Source organism: Tamandua tetradactyla, chromosome X (genome assembly GCF_023851605.1).
Source record: "Tamandua tetradactyla isolate mTamTet1 chromosome X, mTamTet1.pri, whole genome shotgun sequence".
Classification (NCBI taxonomy): Eukaryota; Metazoa; Chordata; class Mammalia; order Pilosa; family Myrmecophagidae; genus Tamandua; species Tamandua tetradactyla.
Genome location: NC_135353.1, coordinates 166,452,524 through 166,461,096, shown reverse-complemented (window position 1 = coordinate 166,461,096; position 8,573 = coordinate 166,452,524).

Below are 8,573 nucleotides of genomic sequence, written 5' to 3'. Positions count from 1 at the left end.
TCTCTCCTCACCCCCTGTATCCTTCCCACTCATGACAAAAGCAACAACTTCTCACTCTTTCACCTGTTTTTTTTCCTAGTATTTACTCCATATTTCTAAATAATATGCATACTAGGCATAAATTTCTCAATAATATATTCATTTTAACCATTACCCTTCTTGAGGATTGAGCTCTCCTAACTACCCCGTTCACCTCCCCACATCCCTCAATTTAGACACTATGACTTTAGGTTATATAGTGTTTACATTATTATGGTTTCATGTGTTCTTTGCTGATCCAAGGGGCAAAACCATGGTTGCATCTCCGTTTATGCATAAGTCTGAGCATTTCTTGGAATTCATCATTGTCCCCTGTAATGCTTAGAATTCAAGGGATGCTGATTTTTCCCAAACACTTTTCAGTCCTATCAGTGCTTCTTCCACACGCTCCGGCACGTTCAACAGCAAACACTCCCCATTCCCTCACCCAGACTGTGCCCCTCGCAGCCCTGTGCCCTTGCCTTCCTCCCTTCTTGGATTATTACTTTGCCTTGCTAAAATACATTCCCCAGTGTGCATGTGAGGGATGTATTTTTCGTTTTTGCATGTTTAGTAACATGCCTGTTCTGCCCTCTTTGCTGTACCTGCGTAGAGCGCTGCCTGCGGCGGAAGCATCCCCAGCCTGTAACACTCCCCCACCTGCCTTCCAGACTGGCCCCAGAGGAGCTGCTGCTTTTGCAACCGTGCCCCCTGCATGTGACCTGCTTTCCACTGCAGAGCCTTTAAGCCCAGTGCTATCCACTAGAAATAAAATGCATCCCAGAAATGTAGTTTTTCATTAAATTCAACTTTCTAGCAGCTGCAATTTAAAAAGTAAAAAGAAAGAGGTTAAATTTTAATGATGCATTTTATTTAATGCAATATCTCAAACATATCATTTCAGCCTGTAATCAATATAAAATTATTGATAAGATATTGTTCTCGTACTGCACCTCTGAAAGCAGGTGTGTATATTTTATACCGGCAGGGCATCTCAATTTGGACTTGGTGGGTAAGGAACATTCCACGAGAACCCATCATCTCTGACCGTACTCCGCTGCAATGTGTCTGTCTCCTGCCATCTTCGCGACCATTTTTGTCAGGGCTTCTCGCCTTCGGGGAAGAAGATCAGAAGGCCAGAGAGGAAGCAGCAGATGGAGCTGAGGGGGTCCTCCGGCCTTGGCAGCGCTTCACGAGAGCCTGTCACGTGAGGAGCATGTAGCTTGGCCCAGGGTGGACTTCTCTAAACGGGCACCCTGGGCTGTCATCGACAGAGCCCTCCGCAGAGGGGTTCTCCATCCTAGGGGTGCTGGGGATCCCCGCAAGCCCACCTGCCAGCTGATGCCATGGGAGGCCCCAGCACGCGGAACTGGGGATGGAGAACGGTCTTCCTTCCCACAAGGTGCTGTCAACACTCACCACGTTGGCACCCCAGGATTTCTCTCACCCCCACCACGTGGCCTGGAATCTGAAATGTGTTCTTGGAAGTCTGGTGGATTCCATTTCCTGTTAAAGAACCAACAGTTCCTGGAAGGGCTGACGATTCAGTCCTTATTGAGTAACATGCAGAAAGGAAGCTGGGGGGACAGCCAGCAAACAGCTGCCGAAAGGGGTCCCAGAGCCGGAGCCTCAGGTTCGGGAAGAGAAATGGGGGAGCAGAACAGCCGGGGTGGGGGTCCAACACACCTTGTCTTCACCCCACTGTGTTGGGGCAGCCACATTTAGAGATCCTTCAAAGACTCCGTGCTCTCTCCCTCTCTCCCACAAAGTTGCCACGACCACCCGACCCAGAGTTCCAACTGTGCACAAATGTGCCAAAAGACCTTTATGCTCTCACAGGTGGCCAAAGATTCCTCTGAAAATTTTCCTCACCTGTATCTGTCATCTTAAAACAGACAAGCCTCATTGACCATCTCTTTGTCAAGCATTTGCCCGGCATTCACTATGGGGCTGACACTGTTCTAGAGCCTTCTAAGTCTATTGCCTCATGTTATCCTGATGACCTGCTGGAAGAAGGTTTGGTTTCTATCTCCATTTTACAGATGAGAAAACGGAGACCCAGACTCCCAGCTGTCCGCCCTCAGCTTGGCTCCCCATCTCCCTGGCATCACTGAACAATTTTATGGAGAAGCAGAAGTGTTGGGGGATTTTGCCAAAATGGTTTACCTGGGAAGTAAAACCTGTGGGTCTTGAACTGAATTCTACATAACGGATTTAAGTCCAGAGCTGAGTCTGAATTCAGAGCAAGTTCAGAGTCCTAAATGCTTCTATGGGCTTCCATCCTGACCAGGACGGGCGCGTGATGGTCAGGCCTCCTGACCCTCTGCTGGTAGAACCTGGACCCACCGCCATCACCAACGGGCTTCCTTCCCCCCGGATCCCCTAGAAGAGCCAGCTAGAGAGATGAGGTGACCCAGCCAAGTCTCATTTCCACGAGACTTGAAATGGGAAAGTCCGACTTGATTATATTCCAACTAAACTGTATTCCAATGAAACGCTGCCATGCTTTTTCAGACATTGTTTTCCAACTCTAAAAACTCACACCACTTTCCCTTCTGTCTTACTCAAGAATCCTCCTTTCAGGGTTTTGCAACCTGTTCGTGAACTTCAGCCCCCCACCCCACCTCCCTTGTTTGTTTCCTGCTAGGGAACAGCAAGCTCACAATTAATGAGATCTAATGAATTTGGACTCTGCTAATTTGCATCACATGATGGTTGGGCAGAAGCCTGGCGAGAGTGAAGCTTCACCCCATAGAAAAGGGGCCCACAGCACATCTCAACAGAGCAAACATGACACGGGACGAGATAAATTGACTTCTCAGATCAGGGAGCTTGCATGAATCTTTGCAGTGCTGTTTCGTACGTGTAAGAACAGCCAATCCTTGGGTTTCGGGTGTTTCAGTTTAAGTCCCTCACCCTCGGGTGACACGAGTGTCCTCTTATTTTTTGCTTTACTTTTACATTTGCATGTGTCCACTGAGTGCCTCTTTCAGGCCCCACGACCCCAGAAATTGGTAAATATGTTCTCATCTCTTAAAAATCCTATCTACATGCCACATCATGAAAACCTGAGGCTAAGGCAGCCCCCAAACATGAGATGAGCCCTAAAACCTGAAACAAGCCAGATACAAAAGTATAAATACCATCTGATTCCACTTATATGAAACATCTCAATAGGCAAATTCATAGAGACAGAAAGTAGATTATAGGTTACCAAGGCCTGGGGGTGACAGAGAGTTATTGCCTAATGGGTATTATTGCGGGTGACGAAAATGTTTTGGAAACAGAGAGAGGGGATGGTAGCACAACACTGTGAACGCAATTAGCATCACTGAATTGCACACTTAAAAATGGCTAAAATGGCAACAAAAATCTCATTAACAATGTTTACACACATTACATGTGGAAATGATAATACTGGGGATAGATAAGATTAAACACAATATATCATTAATTTTTTTTTTTTTTTTAAACCTACACACCTCGCCTGTCTCCATTCTGAGGAGCTGGTCGCTGCATAACAGTCCCACCTTAGGTGGAGAGAAATTGCAAAGAAAAAAAAGGTTTTCTGAATCGGTGAGCAAAACCCTGCAGCATGACATTGACTGGGGAAACAAAAAATTGCAAACTGGGGAACTGACATTCAAGATGAAACTCGCAGTTTCTGGAGACAGTGCAGGGTCAGGAAAAGTATTCCAGTTCTGTGATAAAGAACTGGAAAACTGCCAGTCTGTATATGAGCTCTGAGGCGGCCAGGGGTGCGTGGAATTGCAATTGCCTTTGAATTAATTGTCAGGAAATAAATGAATGCCAGAATGCCATGTTTGAATTTTAATATAATGTTTCAAAAAACATCTAGAATAATGACTAGCTTAAAACGAGTGCTTTCAAAAGTCTATTAAAATAGAGCACTGATAAATTAATTGGCACAGGATTCTTCGTGATCCTCCTTTCAACACAATGAATAAATTATTGTTCATGCATTGAATAAATACTAAATAACTTAGAAATTGGGTTTTCTGTTATTGTTGGGCTGATATTTTTAGCATTCACTTAAAAATGTGACATTGGCTATTTCAGATTTATTCCTGGATTCTGTCATGATAATTTGTACCTAATTTCAAACTGTCGTTTCCCCCACACTCCCAAAAGGGTGCTACACTAATTATAGATTATTCTGATTTATTCGGTAAAGGAAGCCCTCAGAGGACACTCTTAAAATGACAACTTCTTAACCCAAACCAGGTCATTATATATTCTTAGCAATTAATAAAGTATGACTGAAAATATTTTCAATTCAGAACTTCTGTACGAATTCACAGCAGGCTTCTTCCCGATAATCTCAGCTCATCTTTATTCGTGTCCCGTCCTTTCAAAGTGACAGCGAAGTGTAAGGGCGGACACTCTCCCGTGAGCAGAGGAAAACTCTCGTTTCTGTTGCTGACGTCACCGCACCCAGATGGCTGAGTCCCACCCCGCCTTCCTGCCCAGGGAACACTGAGATCCGACAGCAGGGGGCGGCTGGGTGCCCCTCTCCCCCGGGCAGGTAAGACGCCTGTGAGCCAGCACCCCGCTCTCTCAGCATCACCTTCCCAGCCGAGCCCTGCTCCCCATCAAGGTTTGCCACCTGAATGCAATAAAGCGGGCACCCTGCAGTCAGCACCTGCACCCCAATTCACAGCGCCTCCGGCCAACTTGAGCTGCTTCTCCCAGCCTTCCTTCTGTTCTCTGACACAATTACATTGGATGTTACCGTGGCGGCTTCTCAGTCACGACAGATGAGCCCCTCCTGGCTCAGGACTGGCCGGGCCTCCCCTCTGGGGGTAGCAAACAACCTCCTGTAGATCTTTAGGTTGCCAGAAGGCTCTGGGGTCCCAAAACATAACCAAGGATGCTGTTTAAACACCCCACAATGCACGGGGCAACTGCACAATAAAGAATTACCTGGACCTGAACGTCACCAGGGCTGCAGCAGAGAAATTCTGTCTCAACACTGAAAAGGATCAAGTGAGACCGTAGAGCAGTTCTCAGCGCTGCTGGTGGAGCAGGTGTGTTTTGGGACCAAGTTTGAGAAACCCTACTCTCTATATCTTGCCCGTTCTTTGGCAATCAGCCCTTCACCAAACTCTTCCCAAATTACCCAGTTGGACAGGCCATCTGGTTCCTGTCCAGATAGATGCAATTTCGGATTCACTGATTCCATCAACAAGGGACACAGAACAACGAAGTTGAGAAGGAGGAGGGAAAGGAGTCACGGTTTCTGGAACATGGGAGATGGCCTGATAGGGCCCAGTGGGCCTGGGGCAAGGGTATGGGGTGCCAAACTGCCAGAGATCTGGACACGGGGTGAAGCAAGGCTCCCAGAAGAGAATGGGGGCTGCCAGAAAATAAAGTTCTGCATCTCAAAACTTTGCTTGCAAGAGTGGACCTCGCTCCTGTGTGGTTGCTGGGAGAAGGGAGGACCTACAGGTTGAAAGCTGGAATCGTGGTTTCTCTCCCAGAGTCAGGTCACGAAGACAGGACTGGGCTACATAAGTCTAGGGAAATATCTGGCTCATCAAACAACTTGCAGTTCTGAATTGTTTGTTTGACTGTGTGATCTGCTTCTCTAAACTGATGTTAGATGTTTCCAGTCTTCTCATGCTGGTTCTATTTTAGCTTTCCTCAGACTTCTTTTTTTTATTCTTTATATTCCCTGAGTTCTCTTATTTGCTTCAGATGTTTGGATATATGATATCAAATGTCAGCAGAGTTCTCTTATACACACAGGCTGGGCTCTGACTCTATTTTGCAAGTGATTTACTTGGAACTCTAAACACATTTTCCCATGAAAATAATGTCATAAAATGGTGAGCTGTCCCAGGCTAGACACAAAAGCTCCTTGTGATGGTGAATTCCATGTGTCAATTTAGCTGAGTCATGGTTTCCAGTTTTTGGTCAAACAAGTACTGGCTTCATTGTTACTGTGCGGATATTTCATAGATAGATTTGCCTCATTAGTTAGTTGATTGCATCTATGGATGATTGCATCTACAGTTGACAAGGGAGCTTGCCTTCAGCAATGTGGGGAGTCTCCTCCTTCAATCAGTTGGAGTTCTTAAAGCTAGAACTGAGGATTTTAGAAGTCAGAAAGAAGAATTCTGGCCTTTTTTTCAGCCAGTCAGCTTTTCCTGGAGAATTCAACTTCACTTTCATTGGAGTTTCTAGCTTGCAGCCTGCCCAGAAAGTTTGGACTTGCTAGATTCCAGAATTTCCTTTTTTTTTTTTTTTTTTTTTTTTTTTTTTTTAAGGAAAGACAGAGAGAAGGAAGGAAGGATAGAAGGAAGGAAGGAAGGAAGAAAGGGAAACATTTTTAAACATTTTCTTGTTTTATTGTATTCTGTTTCTCCGTTTTTGTTACATGGGCTGGGGCCGGGAATCGAACCGAGGTCCTCCGGCATAGCAGGCAAGCACTTTGCCCGCTGAGCCACCGCGGCCCGCCCAGAATTTCCTTTTTTAAAGATTCCAGCTTGCCACCTGCCCTACAGAATTGGGTCTTGCCAATCCCCTTGCCAATTGGCCATGTGATCCAATTCCTCTAATAAATCATAGGAGACAGATATATATAGTCTATCAGTTCTGTTTCTCCAGAGAACCTTAATGAATGCACCTCTCATATCCACATTCTACCTGAAGATAGAAGTAACTAGTGTAAAACCTTTCAACTTGCCTCAAGTGTTTTCCCAGAGAAATACATTTGGTGGGTGACCCAACCTGGAATTTTGGATCCACATGACCCCTATTGCCCGGCGTGGTGGGATATGGCTGAGATGGGGTCCAGATGGCAGTGAATTCCTCGGCAACCAACAGCAGATTCAATCTGCCAGTGCAGGACTTTCAGGGAGGGAAGATGGCAGAAGGCACCGTTTCAAGGGGCTGGAAATGACACATGGGGGCAGGGACTTTGTGGGACGATGAGTTGGACCTTCAGGGGAAAGCCGAGGTTGACTGGGGGCAAGAGGGACAACAGAGGAGGAGCAGTCACCTGTATTCATAGTTCCCAAAGACGGCCACACACCCTAGACCCTGGAGCCTGTGACTCTAAGCCTTGCCTTCCAAGGCCAAAAGACTGATTAAGAGTATTGAGCTGGGAAGGTCATCCTGGGTCACCCCGTATCATCACAAGGGTCCTTATACGAGGGGGGCGGGAAGGGCAGAGGCAGAGAAGATGTGCCGACAGAGAGATTTGAGGGTACAAAGCAGCTGGCTTTGAAGATGAGGAAGGCGTTACCAGCCAAGGAGTGGGGGCTGTCCCCAGAAGCTGGCAAAGGCGAACAAACAGATTTTCCCTACAGCCTCCAGTTAACAGCCTGATTTCAGCCCAGTGAGACCCATTCCAGACTTCTCACTCTCTAGCTGTGAGAGGATACATTGCCATCCTGCTAAGCCCCCAAATGTGTGAGAAGAAGTCACGACAGCTACGGTGAAGGGGTGCAAGGGGATTAAGGAGAGAGGAGGGCACAGCAGGGAACAGCAAGGCACAACGGGGGACTAGAAAATCCTGAGGACAAGTGAAAATCCCTGCCTCCCCCTCTCTGCTAAGTAAGGATGTGCCTTGCCTTCCACCGGGCCGTCGCACTGAGACAGAAGATGTCAACAGAGGTGGCACCTGAGGAGAGATGGCCTCCCCTGGCCTCCCCTGGAGGTTGTCCCCACTGCGTCTTGAGCCTCCTGCCCTTGTCATTTGGTCTTGATAGGAAAGAAGCCCGGTTGCAGGCCTGAACAGGGTGGGGACAACCCCAAGGCCATGGCTGAGGTGGGGAGTTGGCAGCAGAAAATAGAAGGCAGTTTGGGAGGGACTCCCTTGAGCATCCCTCTGGGGTGGCCCCTAACGGGTGACAGATACACATGACCCACATCATAAGTGCAGGGCTGGCTTGAAATGAGCTTCAGCTTTGCCTGGCACTTTCCCTTCATCAGCATTCTTTATACTGAAGCTGGGCTGAAATCAGGCTGTTAGCTGGAGGCTCTGGAGGAAAAATCTGTTTCCTTGCCTTTTCCAGCTTCTAGGTGCTGCCCATATGCCTTGGTTCGTAACTCCTTTCCCACCTTCAAAGCCAGCTGCTTTACATCTTCAAATCCCTGTCTCTGGTCTGTCGTCACACAGCCCGGATTGCTTTCCTTTATGATGGTTGTTCTAGTTTGCTAGCTGCCGGAATGCAATATACCAGAAATGAAATGGCTTTTAAAAGGAGAATTTAATAAGTTGCTAGTTTACAGTTGTAAGGCCGAGAAAATGTCCCAGTTAAAACAAGTCTATAGAAATGTCCAATCTAAGGCATCCAGGGAAAGATACCTTGGTTCAAGAAAGCCGATGAAGTTCACGGTTTCTCTCTCAGCTGGAAGGGCACATGGCGAGCACGGCATCATCTACTAGCTTTCTCTCCTGGCTTCCTGTTTCATGAAGCTTCCTAGGAGCTTCATCTCCAAAGGTCGCTGACTCGTGTACTCTCTGCTTCGTGGCACTGCAGCATTCTCTGCTCTCTCTGAATCTCCTTTCTCTCATTCTCTTATAG